Genomic DNA, 12,646 nt, shown 5'->3' with positions numbered 1-12,646 from the left:
GCTTTGGATTTGGAACAGGGCACGTCAACTCAGGCTTGCCATGAGCGTTTTGACTGGGACGACTAGGGTCTTCAGCTGCTCTCGACAAGAGTGCTGTACTTACTTTGGTTTCTCTTCGTAACGCACAAGTCTTTCGCCTTTTACTAAAGACTTCCGTGGAGAGGAACACCAATGAGTTAAACCTATTTTTGGCAGGCTTTGCCGTTTGGCTGAGCCTTGTACACTTGTGAAAAGAAAGACAGCTGTCCTTAACTAGACCGAGGTGCTTGACTATGGAGGGTTTGGACGGGTGTGCAAAGCAGCAGCCACTGCCATGACCCATTGAATGAACTGCACCACGACAAGGGAGAAATGTGTTAGGAGGTTGCCTCAGGAAGCAAACAGTTGGGGCTCATCGCTTCTCGGCCTTTTGGCTAAGATCAAGTGTAGTATCTGTTCTTATCAGTTTAATATCTGATATGTCCTCTATATGAGGATAATGTATTAAGCAGATTTTTAGCATTGGGAGATGAAAAAAGGGCTTGCTCCGTTCACTCCACGCATTGACCCGGTATTGCAGCATTGCCGGGAACGGTGCACTCTTTAAATGCCTTGTGGACAACCGAACACCAATCTAAATGGATCAGTCTGTTGATTGATTTGACTCTGAAATGAACGACGCGAGTCACAGTCGCTGTCTGTCTTCAAGGCCGGGACTTGTGGCAAACAAAGGCCCTGTTTACTCCTTACCGAGGCCCTTTGTGGAACAACACTGTGCTCCCAGCCTCAAATCACTGTATACATCAGCCCTGACTGCTTGGGGAAATTTCCAGCTCTGAATGCTAATTTCCGTCCTCCGAGTCAGATTGTGGGTGATGTCATTTTGTAGGCTCTATTTCGTTTGCAGATTGTCCAGAAAAGTGCAAGCGTAGCTGTGCAGCAGTGTCTGTTGTATGCTGTGAAGCTGTGTGTTGAGTAATGCAAATTGCCCGGGTTTGCCGAGAGAAGTGGGTGTGGCTTTTTGGATGGGCCTAAAATGATTGCGTGTTCTCCTCACCGATATTTTCCCTTCTTTGTGGGAGAAATGTGTTCTGAAGATCCTTCCATTGTTAGCATGCTTAGATTTTCGTTTGGTTGCTGGGCTGTGTTTGCTTTCTCAGAAGCAGAAACAGCTTGCCAAGGGAAGCTAATGCTGACTCTGGGATTATGCCATCTGGGAACCGTCATCCAGAGTACTGTGTCTGGGAATGCCACCCCTGTCTTTGTGTCTTCTAGCTCATACTTACCTGGCAGGGAAGATACCATGATCAAGAAGGTGGTTCACCCAGGGCGAGGCTCAACCATTGCACTCCGGTTGCACTGACCACTGCGAATTCCCCAAATGTGGGAATCTCGACTGCATAATTTCTGGTAGTGGGGGACTGCGTTCGCGCTCTCCCCTGATTTTTTAAGTTGAAAAAAATATCACCCGGTTGGTAGACGGACATGGACCTCAACATGCTGCTATTCCGCTTGCCGATTCCTGTAGCCGAGTCCTGGGCGTTTGTGAAAAGGAAGAAAGATGTCCTTAACTAGACCATGGTGCTTGACCATGGAGGGCTTGGACAGGTGTGCCAAGCAGCAGCCACTGCGATGCCCCATTGAAATAACTGCACCAGGACTGTGCTCCCAGCCTCAAATCACTGTATACATCAGCCCTGACTGCTGGGGGAAATTTCCAGCTCTGAATCAACAGTGAAATGAAGAAAAAATAACACAGCGAGATTTGTGCTTTTGAATGGAGGGAAGGAAATAGTACATTGGAGAATATTGCCCTCTTTAAGATGTGGGCAGGGGTGTGGCTTTGGATTTGGAACAGGGCACGTCAACTCAGGCTTACCATGAGCGTTTTGACTGGGACGACTAGGGTCTTCAGCTGCTCTCGACAAGAGTGCTGTACTTACTTTGGTTTCTCTTCATGACGCACAACTCTTTCGCCTTTTACTAAAGACTTCCGTGGAGAGGAACACCAATGAGTTAAACCTATTTTTGGCAGACTTTGCCGTTCGGCTGAGCCTTGTACACTTGTGAAAAGAAAGACAGCTGTCCTTAACTAGACCGAGGTGCTTGACTATGGAGGGTTTGGACGGGTGTGCAAAGCAGCAGCCACTGCCATGACCCATTGAATGAACTGTACCACGACAAGGGAGAAATGTGTCAGGAGGTTGCCTCAGGAAGCAAACAGTTGGGGCTCATCGCTTCTCGGCCTTTTGGCTAAGATCAAGTGTAGTATCTGTTCTTATCAGTCTAATATCTGATATGTCCTCTATATGAGGATAATGTATTAAGCAGATTTTTAGCATTGGGAGATGAAAAAGGGGCTTGCTCCGTTCACTCCACGCATTGACCCGGTATTGCAGCGTTGCCGGGAACGGTGCACTCTTTAAATGCCTTGTGGACAACCAAACACCAATCTAAATGGATCAGTCTGTTGATTGATTTGACTCTGAAATGAACGACGCGAGTCACAGTCACTGTCTGTCTTCAAGGCCGGGACTTGTGGCAAACAAAGGCCCTGTTTACTCCTTACCGAGGCCCTTTGTGGAACAACACTGTGCTCCCAGCCTCAAATCACTGTATACATCAGCCCTGACTGCTTGGGGAAATTTCCAGCTCTGAATGCTAATTTCCGTCCTCCGAGTCAGATTGTGGGTGATGTCATTTTGTAGGCTCTATTTCGTTTGCAGATTGTCCAGAAAAGTGCAAGCGTAGCTGTGCAGCAGTGTCTGTTGTATGCTGTGAAGCTGTGTGTTGAGTAATGCAAATTGCCCGGGTTTGCCGAGAGAAGTGGGTGTGGCTTTTTGGATGGGCCTAAAATGATTGCGTGTTCTCCTCACCGATATTTTCCCTTCTTTGTGGGAGAAATGTGTTCCGAAGATCCTTCCATTGTTAGCATGCTTAGATTTTCGTTTGGTTGCTGGGCTGTGTTTGCTTTCTCAGAAGCAGAAACAGCTTGCCAAGGGAAGCTAATGCTGACTCTGGGATTATGCCATCTGGGAACCGTCATCCAGAGTACTGTGTCTGGGAATGCCACCCCTGTCTCTGTGTCTTCCAACTTATACTTACCTGGCAGGGAAGATACCATGATCAAGAAGGTGGTTCACGCAGGGCGAGGCTCAACCATTGCACTCCGGTTGTGCTGACCACTGCGAATTCCCCAAATGTGGGAATCTCGGCTGCATAATTTCTGGTAGTGGGGGACTGCGTTCGCGCTCTCCCCTGATTTTTAAGTTGAAAAAAATATCACCCGGTTGGTAGACGGACATGGACCTCAACATGCTGCTATTCCGCTTGCCGATTCCTGTAGCCGAGTCCTGGGCGTTTGTGAAAAGGAAGAAAGATGTCCTTAACTAGACCATGGTGCTTGACCATGGAGGGCTTGGACAGGTGTGCCAAGCAGCAGCCACTGCTATGCACCATTGAAAGAACTGCACCAGGACTGTGCTGCCAGCCTCAAATCACTGTATACATCAGCCCTGACTGCTGGGGGAAATTTCCAGCTCTGAATCAACAGTGAAATGAAGAAAAAATAACACAGCGAGATTTGTGCTTTTGAATGGAGGGAAGGAAATAGTATATTGGAGAATATTGCCCTCTTTAAGATGTGGGCAGGGGTGTGGCTTTGGATTTGGAACAGGGCACGTCAACTCAGGCTTACCATGAGCGTTTTGACTGGGACGACTAGGGTCTTCAGCTGCTCTCGACAAGAGTGCTGTACTTGCTTTAGTTTCTCTTCATAACGCACAAGTCTTTCGCCTTTTACTAAAGACTTCCGTGGAGAGGAACACCAATGAGTTAAACTTATTTTGGCAGGCTTTGCCGTTTGGCTGAGCCTTGTACACTTGTGAAAAGAAAGACAGCTGTCCTTAACTAGACCAAGGTGCTTGACTATGGAGGGTTTGAACGGGTGTGCAAAGCAGCAGTCACTGCCATGACCCATTGAATGAACTGCACCACGACAAGGGAGAAATGTGTTAGGAGGTTGCCTCAGGAAGCAAACAGTTGGGGCTCATCGCTTCTCGGCCTTTTGGCTAAGATCAAGTGTAGTATCTGTTCTTATCAGTTTAATATCTGATATGTCCTCTATATGAGGATAATGTATTAAGCAGATTTTTAGCATTGGGAGATGAAAAAAGGGCTTGCTCCGTTCACTCCACGCATTGACCCGGTATTGCAGCATTGCCGGGAACGGTGCACTCTTTAAATGCCTTGTGGACAACCAAACACCAATCTAAATGGATCAGTCTGTTGATTGATTTGACTCTGAAATGAACGACGCGAGTCACAGTCACTGTCTGTCTTCAAGGCCGGGACTTGTGGCAAACAAAGGCCCTGTTTACTCCTTACCGAGGCCCTTTGTGGAACAACACTGTGCTCCCAGCCTCAAATCACTGTATACATCAGCCCTGACTGCTTGGGGAAATTTCCAGCTCTGAATGCTAATTTCAGTCCTCCGAGTCAGATTGTGGGTGATGTCATTTTGTAGGCTCTATTTCGTTTGCAGATTGTCCAGAAAAGTGCAAGCGTAGCTGTGCAGCAGTGTCTGTTGTATGCTGTGAAGCTGTGTATTGAGTAATGCAAATTGCCCGGGTTTGCCGAGAGAAGTGGGTGTGGCTTTTTGGATGGGCCTAAAATGATTGCGTGTTCTCCTCACCGATATTTTCCCTTCTTTGTGGGAGAAATGTGTTCCGAAGATCCTTCCATTGTTAGCATGCTTAGATTTTCGTTTGGTTGCTGGGCTGTGTTTGCTTTCTCAGAAGCAGAAACAGCTTGCCAAGGGAAGCTAATGCTGACTCTGGGATTATGCCATCTGGGAACCGTCATCCAGAGTACTGTGTCTGGGAATGCCACCCCTGTCTTTGTGTCTTCTAGCTCATACTTACCTGGCAGGGAAGATACCATGATCAAGAAGGTGGTTCACCCAGGGCGAGCTTCAACCATTGCACTCCGGTTGCACTGACCACTGCGAATTCCCCAAATGTGGGAATCTCGACTGCATAATTTCTGGTAGTGGGGGACTGCGTTCGCGCTCTCCCCTGATTTTTAAGTTGAAAAAAATATCACCCGGTTGGTAGACGGACATGGACCTCAACATGCTGCTATTCGGCTTGCCGATACCTGTAGCGAGTCCTGGGCGTTTGTGAAAAGGAAGAAAGATGTCCTTAACTAGACCATGGTGCTTGACCATGGAGGGCTTGGACAGGTGTGCCAAGCAGCAGCCACTGCTATGCCCCATTGAAAGAACTGCACCAGGACTGTGCTCCCAGCCTCAAATCACTGTATACATCAGCCCTGACTGCTGGGAGAAATTTCCAGCTCTGAATCAACAGTGAAATGAAGAAAAAATAACACAGCGAGATTTGTGCTTTTGATTGGAGGGAAGGAAATAGTACATTGGAGAATATTGCCCTCTTTAAGATGTGGGCAGGGGTGTGGCTTTGGATTTGGAACAGGGCACGTCAACTCAGGCTTGCCATGAGCGTTTTGACTGGGACGACTAGGGTCTTCAGCTGCTCTCGACAAGAGTGCTGTACTTACTTTGGTTTCTCTTCGTAACGCACAAGTCTTTCGCCTTTTACTAAAGACTTCCGTGGAGAGGAACACCAATGAGTTAAACCTATTTTTGGCAGGCTTTGCCGTTTGGCTGAGACTTGTACACTTGTGAAAAGAAAGACAGCTGTCCTTAACTAGACCAAGGTGCTTGACTATGGAGGGTTTGGACGGGTGTGCAAAGCAGCAGCCACTGCCATGACCCATTGAATGAACTGCACCACGACAATTGAGAAATGTGTTAGGAGGTTGCCTCAGGAAGCAAACAGTTGGGGCTCATCGCTTCTCGGCCTTTTGGCTAAGATCAAGTGTAGTATCTGTTCTTATCAGTTTAATATCTGATGTGTCCTCTATATGAGGATAATGTATTAAGCAGATTTTTAGCATTGGGAGATGAAAAAGGGGCTTGCTCCGTTCACTCCACGCATTGACCCGGTATTGCAGCATTGCCGGGAACGGTGCACTCTTTAAATGCCTTGTGGACAACCAAACACCAATCTAAATGGATCAGTCTGTTGATTGGTTTGACTCTGAAATGAACGACGCGAGTCACAGTCGCTGTCTGTCTTCAAGGCCGGGACTTGTGGCAAACAAAAGCCCTGTTTACTCCTTACCGAGGCCCTTTGTGGAACAACACTGTGCTCCCAGCCTCAAATCACTGTATACATCAGCCCTGACTGCTTGGGGAAATTTCCAGCTCTGAATGCTAATTTCCGTCCTCCGAGTCAGATTGTGGGTGATGTCATTTTGTAGGCTCTATTTCGTTTGCAGATTGTCCAGAAAAGTGCAAGCGTAGCTGTGCAGCAGTGTCTGTTGTATGCTGTGAAGCTGTGTGTTGAGTAATGCAAATTGCCCGGGTTTGCCGAGAGAAGTGGGTGTGGCTTTTTGGATGGGCCTAAAATGATTGCGTGTTCTCCTCACCGATATTTTCCCTTCTTTGTGGGAGAAATGTGTTCCGAAGATCCTTCCATTGTTAGCATGCTTAGATTTTCGTTTGGTTGCTGGGCTGTGTTTGCTTTCTCAGAAGCAGAAACAGCTTGCCAAGGGAAGCTAATGCTGACTCTGGGATTATGCCATCTGGGAACCGTCATCCAGAGTACTGTGTCTGGGAATGCCACCCCTGTCTCTGTGTCTTCCAACTCATACTTACCTGGCAGGGAAGATACCATGATCAAGAAGGTGGTTCACCCAGGGCGAGGCTCAACCATTGCACTCCGGTTGTGCTGACCACTGCGAATTCCCCAAATGTGGGAATCTCTACTGCATAATTTCTGGTAGTGGGGGACTGCGTTCGCGCTCTCCACTGATTTTTAAGTTGAAAAAAATATCACCCGGTTGGTCGACGGACATGGACCTCAACATGCTGCTATTCGGCTTGCCGATTCCTGTAGCCGAGTCCTGGGCGTTTGTGAAAAGGAAGAAAGATGTCCTTAACTAGACCATGGTGCTTGACCATGGAGGGCTTGGACAGGTGTGCCAAGCAGCAGCCACTGCTATGCCCCATTGAAAGAACTGCACCAGGACTGTGCTGCCAGCCTCAAATCACTGTATACATCAGCCCTGACTGCTGGGGGAAATTTCCAGCTCTGAATCAACAGTGAAATGAAGAAAAAATAACACAGCGAGATTTGTGCTTTTGATTGGAGGGAAGGAAATAGTACATTGGAGAATATTGCCCTCTTTAAGATGTGGGCAGGGGTGTGGCTTTGGATTTGGAACAGGGCACGTCAACTCAGGCTTACCATGAGCGTTTTGACTGGGACGACTAGGGTCTTCAGCTGCTCTCGACAAGAGTGCTGTACTTACTTTGGTTTCTCTTCATAGCGCACAAGTCTTTCGCCTTTTACTAAAGACTTCCGTGGAGAGGAGCACCAATGAGTTAAACCTATTTTTGGCAGGCTTTGCTATTTGGCTGAGCCTTGTACACTTGTGAAAAGAAAGACAGCTGTCCTTAACTAGACCAAGGTGCTTGACTATGGAGGGTTTGGACGGGTGTGCAAAGCAGCAGCCACTGCCATGACCCATTGAATGAACTGCACCACGACATGGGAGTGCTGTACTTACTTTGGTTTCTCTGCCATGACCCATTGAATGAACTGCACCACGACAAAGGAGAAATGTGTCAGGAAGTTGCCGCAGGAAGCAAACAGTTGTGGCTCATCGCTTCTCGGCCTTTTGGCTAAGATCAAGTGTAGTATCTGTTCTTATCAGTTTAATATCTGATATGTCCTCTATATGAGGATAATGTATTAAGCAGATTTTTAGCATTGGGGGATGAAAAAGGGCTTGCTCCGTTCACTCCACGCATTGACCCGGTATTGCAGCATTGCCGGGAACGGTGCACTCTTTAAATGCCTCGTTGACAACCAAACACCAATCTAAATGGATCAGTCTGTTGATTGATTTGACTCTGAAATGAACGACGCGAGTCACCGTCGTTGTCTGTCTTCAAGGCCGGGACTTGTGGCAAACAAAGGCCCTGTTTACTCCTTACCGAGGCCCTTTGTGGAACAACACTGTGCTCCCAGCCTCAAATCACTGTATACATCAGCCCTGACTGCTTGGGGAAATTTCCAGCTCTGAATGCTAATTTCCGTCCTCCGAGTCAGATTGTGGGTGATGTCATTTTGTAGGCTCTATTTCGTTTGCAGATTGTCCAGAAAAGTGCAAGCGTAGCTGTGCAGCAGTGTCTGTTGTATGCTGTGAAGCTGTGTGTTGAGTAATGCAAATTGCCCGGGTTTGCCGAGAGAAGTGGGTGTGGCTTTTTGGATGGGCCTAAAATGATTGCGTGTTCTCCTCACCGATATTTTCCCTTCTTTGTGGGAGAAATGTGTTCCGAAGATCCTTCCATTGTTAGCATGCTTAGATTTTCGTTTGGTTGCTGGGCTGTGTTTGCTTTCTCAGAAGCAGAAACAGCTTGCCAAGGGAAGCTAATGCTGACTCTGGGATTATGCCATCTGGGAACCGTCATCCAGAGTAGTGTGTCTGGGAATGCCACCCCTGTCTCTGTGTCTTCCAACTCATACTTACCTGGCAGGGAAGATACCATGATCAAGAAGGTGGTTCACCCAGGGCGAGGCTCAACCATTGCACTCCGGTTGTGCTGACCACTGCGAATTCCCCAAATGTGGGAATCTCGACTGCATAATTTCTGGTAGTGGGGGACTGCGTTCGCGCTCTCCCCTGATTTTTAAGTTGAAAAAAATATCACCCGGTTGGTCGACGGACATGGACCTCAACATGCTGCTATTCGGCTTGCCGATTCCTGTAGCCGAGTCCTGGGCGTTTGTGAAAAGGAAGAAAGATGTCCTTAACTAGACCATGGTGCTTGACCATGGAGGGCTTGGACAGGTGTGCCAAGCAGCAGCCACTGCTATGCCCCATTGAAAGAACTGCACCAGGACTGTGCTGCCAGCCTCAAATCACTGTATACATCAGCCCTGACTGCTGGGGGAAATTTCCAGCTCTGAATCAACATTGAAATGAAGAAAAAATAACACAGCGAGATTTGTGCTTTTGAATGGAGGGAAGGAAATAGTACATTGGAGAATATTGCCCTCTTTAAGATGTGGGCAGGGGTGTGGCTTTGGATTTGGAACAGGGCACGTCAACTCAGGCTTACCATGAGCGTTTTGACTGGGACGACTAGGGTCTTCAGCTGCTCTCGACAAGAGTGCTGTACTTACTTTGGTTTCTCTTCATAACGCACAAGTCTTTCGCCTTTTACTAAAGACTTCCGTGGAGAGGAACACCAATGAGTTAAACCTATTTTTGGCAGGCTTTGCCGTTTGGCTGAGCCTTGTACACTTGTGAAAAGAAAGACAGCTGTCCTTAAGTAGACCAAGGTGCTTGACTATGGAGGGTTTGGACGGGTGTGCAAAGCAGCAGCCACTGCCATGACCCATTGAATGAACTGCACCAGGACTGTGCTCCCAGCCTCAAATCACTGTATACATCAGCCCTGACTGCTGGGGGAAATTTCCAGCTCTGAATCAACAGTGAAATGAAGAAAAAATAACACAGTGAGATTTGTGCTTTTGATTGGAGGGAAGGAAATAGTACATTGGAGAATATTGCCCTCTTTAAGATGTGGGCAGGGGTGTGGCTTTGGATTTGGAACAGGGCACGTCAACTCAGGCTTACCATGAGCGTTTTGACTGGGACGACTAGGGTCTTCAGCTGCTCTCGACAAGAGTGCTGTACTTACTTTGGTTTCTCTTCATAACGCACAAGTCTTTCGCCTTTTACTAAAGACTTCCGTGGAGAGGAACACCAATGAGTTAAACCTATTTTTGGCGAACTTTGCCGTTTGGCTGAGACTTGTACACTTGTGAAAAGAAAGACAGCTGTCCTTAACTAGACCAGAGTGCTTGACTATGGAGGGTTTGGACGGGTGTGCAAAGCAGCAGCCACTGCCATGACCCATTGAATGAACTGCATCACGACATGGGAGTGCTGTACTTACTTTGGTTTCTCTGCCATGACCCATTGAATGAACTGCACCACGACAAGGGAGAAATGTGTCAGGAAGTTGCCGCAGGAAGCAAACAGTTGGGGCTCATCGCTTCTCGGCCTTTTGGCTAAGATCAAGTGTAGTATCTGTTCTTATCAGTTTAATATCTGATATGTCCTCTATATGAGGATAATGTATTAAGCAGATTTTTAGCATTGGGGGATGAAAAAGGGGCTTGCTCCGTTCACTCCACGCATTGACCCGGTATTGCAGCATTGCCTGGAACGGTGCACTCTTTAAATGCCTTGTGGACAACCAAACACCAATCTAAATGGATCAGTCTGTTGATTGATTTGACTCTGAAATGAACGACGCGAGTCACAGTCGCTGTCTGTCTTCAAGGCCGGGACTTGTGGCAAACAAAGGCCCTGTTTACTCCTTACCGAGGCCCTTTGTGGAACAACACTATGCTCCCAGCCTCAAATCACTGTATACATCAGCCCTGACTGCTTGGGAAATTTCCAGCTCTGAATGCTAATTTCCGTCCTCCGAGTCAGATTGTGGGTGATGTCATTTTGTAGGCTCTATTTCGTTTGCAGATTGTCCAGAAAAGTGCAAGCGTAGCTGTGCAGCAGTGTCTGTTGTATGCTGTGAAGCTGTGTGTTGAGTAATGCAAATTGCCCGGGTTTGCCGAGAGAAGTGGGTGTGGCTTTTTGGATGGGCCTAAAATGATTGCGTGTTCTCCTCACCGATATTTTCCCTTCTTTGTGGGAGAAATGTGTTCCGAAGATCCTTCCATTGTTAGCATGCTTATATTTTTGTTTGGTTGCTGGGCTGTGTTTGCTTTCTCAGAAGCAGAAACAGCTTGCCAAGGGAAGCTAATGCTGACTCTGGGATTATGCCATCTGGGAACCGTCATCCAGAGTACTGTGTCTGGGAATGCCACCCCTGTCTCTGTGTCTTCCAACTCATACTTACCTGGCAGGGAAGATACCGTGATCAAGAAGGTGGTTCACCCAGGGCGAGGCTCAACCATTGCACTCCAGTTGCACTGACCACTGCGAATTCCCCAAATGTGGGAATCTCGACTGCATAACTTCTGGTAGTGGGGGACTGCGTTCGCGCTCTCCCCTGATTTTTAAGTTGAAAAAAATATCACCCGGTTGGTAGACGGACATGGACCTCAACATGCTGCTATTCCGCTTGCCGATTCCTGTAGCCGAGTCCTGGGCGTTTGTGAAAAGGAAGAAAGATGTCCTTAACTAGACCATGGTGCTTGACCATGGAGGGCTTGGACAGGTGTGCCAAGCAGCAGCCACTGCTATGCCCCATTGAAAGAACTGCACCAGGACTGTGCTCCCAGCCTCAAATCACTGTATACATCAGCCCTGACTGCTGGGGGAAATTTCCAGCTCTGAATCAACAGTGAAATAAAGAAAAAATAACACAGTGAGATTTGTGCTTTTGATTGGAGGGAAGGAAATAGTACATTGGAGAATATTGCCCTCTTTAAGATGTGGGCAGGGGTGTGGCTTTGGATTTGGAACAGGGCACGTCAACTCAGGCTTACCATGAGCGTTTTGACTGGGACGACTAGGGTCTTCAGCTGCTCTCGACAAGAGTGCTGTACTTACTTTGGTTTCTCTTCATAAAGCACAAGTCTTTCGCCTTTTACTAAAGACTTCCGTGGAGAGGAACACCAATGAGTTAAACTATTTTTGGCAGGCTTTGAAGTTTGGCTGAGACTTGTACACTTGTGAAAAGAAAGACAGCTGTCCTTAACTAGACCAGGGTGCTTGACTATGGAGGGTTTGGATGGGTGTGCAAAGCAGCAGCCACTGCCATGACCCATTGAATGAACTGCACCACGACAAGGGAGAAATGTGTCAGGAGGTTGCCTCAGGAAGCAAACAGTTGGGGCTCATCGCTTCTCGGCCTTTTGGCTAAGATCAAGTGTAGTATCTGTTCTTATCAGTTTAATATCTGATATGTCCTCTATATGAGGATAATGTATTAAGCAGATTTTTAGCATTGGGAGATGAAAAAGGGGCTTGCTCCGTTCACTCCACGCATTGACCCGGTATTGCAGCATTGCCGGGAACGGTGCACTCTTTAAATGCCTTGTGGACAACCAAACACCAATCTAAATGGATCAGTCTGTTGATTGATTTGACTCTGAAATGAACGACGCGAGTCACAGTCGCTGTCTGTCTTCAAGGCCGGGACTTGTGGCAAACAAAGGCCCTGTTTACTCCTTACCGAGGCCCTTTGTGGAACAACACTGTGCTCCCAGCCTCAAATCACTGTATACATCAGCCCTGACTGCTTGAGGAAATTTCCAGCTCTGAATGCTAATTTCCGTCCTCCGAGTCAGATTGTGGGTGATGTCATTTTGTAGGCTCTATTTCGTTTGCAGATTGTCCAGAAAAGTGCAAGCGTAGCTGTGCAGCAGTGTCTGTTGTATGCTGTGAAGCTGTGTGTTGAGTAATGCAAATTGCCCGGGTTTGCCGAGAGAAGTGGGTGTGGCTTTTTGGATGGGCCTAAAATGATTGCGTGTTCTCCTCACCGATATTTTCCCTTCTTTGTGGGAGAAATGTGTTCCGAAGATCCTTCCATTGTTAGCAT

General features: G+C 47.5%; 20 non-coding genes and 1 pseudogene across 20 annotated transcripts; all 21 read left to right on the top strand.

Annotated features, from left to right (window-relative positions):
- Positions 1–99: 99 nt before the first annotated feature.
- LOC137882533 (U5 spliceosomal RNA) lies at positions 100–214 on the top strand. Its single transcript, XR_011103969.1, has one exon. It is a non-coding gene; the product is annotated as a U5 spliceosomal RNA (small nuclear RNA).
- Positions 215–393: 179 nt separating this feature from the next.
- LOC137882919 (U2 spliceosomal RNA) lies at positions 394–584 on the top strand. Its single transcript, XR_011104337.1, has one exon. It is a non-coding gene; the product is annotated as a U2 spliceosomal RNA (small nuclear RNA).
- A 673-nt stretch (positions 585–1,257) lies between these two features.
- LOC137882686 (U1 spliceosomal RNA) lies at positions 1,258–1,421 on the top strand. Its single transcript, XR_011104112.1, has one exon. It is a non-coding gene; the product is annotated as a U1 spliceosomal RNA (small nuclear RNA).
- Positions 1,422–1,918: 497 nt separating this feature from the next.
- LOC137882617 (U5 spliceosomal RNA) lies at positions 1,919–2,033 on the top strand. Its single transcript, XR_011104048.1, has one exon. It is a non-coding gene; the product is annotated as a U5 spliceosomal RNA (small nuclear RNA).
- Positions 2,034–2,212: 179 nt separating this feature from the next.
- LOC137882962 (U2 spliceosomal RNA) lies at positions 2,213–2,403 on the top strand. Its single transcript, XR_011104377.1, has one exon. It is a non-coding gene; the product is annotated as a U2 spliceosomal RNA (small nuclear RNA).
- Positions 2,404–3,076: 673 nt separating this feature from the next.
- Positions 3,077–3,240, top strand: LOC137882750 (U1 spliceosomal RNA). The gene has a single exon (XR_011104174.1). It is a non-coding gene; the product is annotated as a U1 spliceosomal RNA (small nuclear RNA).
- A 496-nt stretch (positions 3,241–3,736) lies between these two features.
- LOC137882597 (U5 spliceosomal RNA) lies at positions 3,737–3,851 on the top strand. The gene has a single exon (XR_011104029.1). It is a non-coding gene; the product is annotated as a U5 spliceosomal RNA (small nuclear RNA).
- Positions 3,852–4,029: 178 nt separating this feature from the next.
- LOC137882918 (U2 spliceosomal RNA) lies at positions 4,030–4,220 on the top strand. The gene has a single exon (XR_011104336.1). It is a non-coding gene; the product is annotated as a U2 spliceosomal RNA (small nuclear RNA).
- A 673-nt stretch (positions 4,221–4,893) lies between these two features.
- Positions 4,894–5,057, top strand: LOC137882732 (U1 spliceosomal RNA). The gene has a single exon (XR_011104157.1). It is a non-coding gene; the product is annotated as a U1 spliceosomal RNA (small nuclear RNA).
- A 495-nt stretch (positions 5,058–5,552) lies between these two features.
- On the top strand, positions 5,553–5,668 carry LOC137883162 (U5 spliceosomal RNA). The gene has a single exon (XR_011104553.1). It is a non-coding gene; the product is annotated as a U5 spliceosomal RNA (small nuclear RNA).
- Positions 5,669–5,846: 178 nt separating this feature from the next.
- LOC137882907 (U2 spliceosomal RNA) lies at positions 5,847–6,037 on the top strand. The gene has a single exon (XR_011104325.1). It is a non-coding gene; the product is annotated as a U2 spliceosomal RNA (small nuclear RNA).
- A 673-nt stretch (positions 6,038–6,710) lies between these two features.
- LOC137882798 (U1 spliceosomal RNA) lies at positions 6,711–6,874 on the top strand. The gene has a single exon (XR_011104221.1). It is a non-coding gene; the product is annotated as a U1 spliceosomal RNA (small nuclear RNA).
- A 496-nt stretch (positions 6,875–7,370) lies between these two features.
- Positions 7,371–7,483, top strand: LOC137883142 (U5 spliceosomal RNA). The gene has a single exon (XR_011104536.1). It is a non-coding gene; the product is annotated as a U5 spliceosomal RNA (small nuclear RNA).
- Positions 7,484–7,727: 244 nt separating this feature from the next.
- On the top strand, positions 7,728–7,917 carry LOC137883030 (U2 spliceosomal RNA). Its single transcript, XR_011104442.1, has one exon. It is a non-coding gene; the product is annotated as a U2 spliceosomal RNA (small nuclear RNA).
- A 673-nt stretch (positions 7,918–8,590) lies between these two features.
- On the top strand, positions 8,591–8,754 carry LOC137883152 (U1 spliceosomal RNA). The gene has a single exon (XR_011104545.1). It is a non-coding gene; the product is annotated as a U1 spliceosomal RNA (small nuclear RNA).
- Positions 8,755–9,250: 496 nt separating this feature from the next.
- LOC137883115 (U5 spliceosomal RNA) lies at positions 9,251–9,365 on the top strand. The gene has a single exon (XR_011104510.1). It is a non-coding gene; the product is annotated as a U5 spliceosomal RNA (small nuclear RNA).
- Positions 9,366–9,771: 406 nt separating this feature from the next.
- Positions 9,772–9,887, top strand: LOC137883065 (U5 spliceosomal RNA). The gene has a single exon (XR_011104464.1). It is a non-coding gene; the product is annotated as a U5 spliceosomal RNA (small nuclear RNA).
- Positions 9,888–10,128: 241 nt separating this feature from the next.
- Positions 10,129–10,319, top strand: LOC137882993 (U2 spliceosomal RNA). Its single transcript, XR_011104407.1, has one exon. It is a non-coding gene; the product is annotated as a U2 spliceosomal RNA (small nuclear RNA).
- A 672-nt stretch (positions 10,320–10,991) lies between these two features.
- LOC137882815 (U1 spliceosomal RNA) lies at positions 10,992–11,155 on the top strand. The gene has a single exon (XR_011104238.1). It is a non-coding gene; the product is annotated as a U1 spliceosomal RNA (small nuclear RNA).
- Positions 11,156–11,651: 496 nt separating this feature from the next.
- LOC137882554 (U5 spliceosomal RNA) lies at positions 11,652–11,759 on the top strand (annotated as a pseudogene).
- Positions 11,760–11,944: 185 nt separating this feature from the next.
- Positions 11,945–12,135, top strand: LOC137882871 (U2 spliceosomal RNA). Its single transcript, XR_011104290.1, has one exon. It is a non-coding gene; the product is annotated as a U2 spliceosomal RNA (small nuclear RNA).
- The last annotated feature ends 511 nt before the right edge of the window (positions 12,136–12,646 follow it).

Source organism: Cebidichthys violaceus, unplaced genomic scaffold (genome assembly GCF_023349555.1).
Source record: "Cebidichthys violaceus isolate CVI_PGR_0920_01 unplaced genomic scaffold, fCebVio1.0.p SCAF_32, whole genome shotgun sequence".
NCBI lineage: Eukaryota > Metazoa > Chordata > Actinopteri > Perciformes > Stichaeidae > Cebidichthys > Cebidichthys violaceus.
The sequence above is the reverse complement of the archived record's forward strand: the minus strand, read 5'-3'. Positions and strand labels throughout refer to the sequence as shown.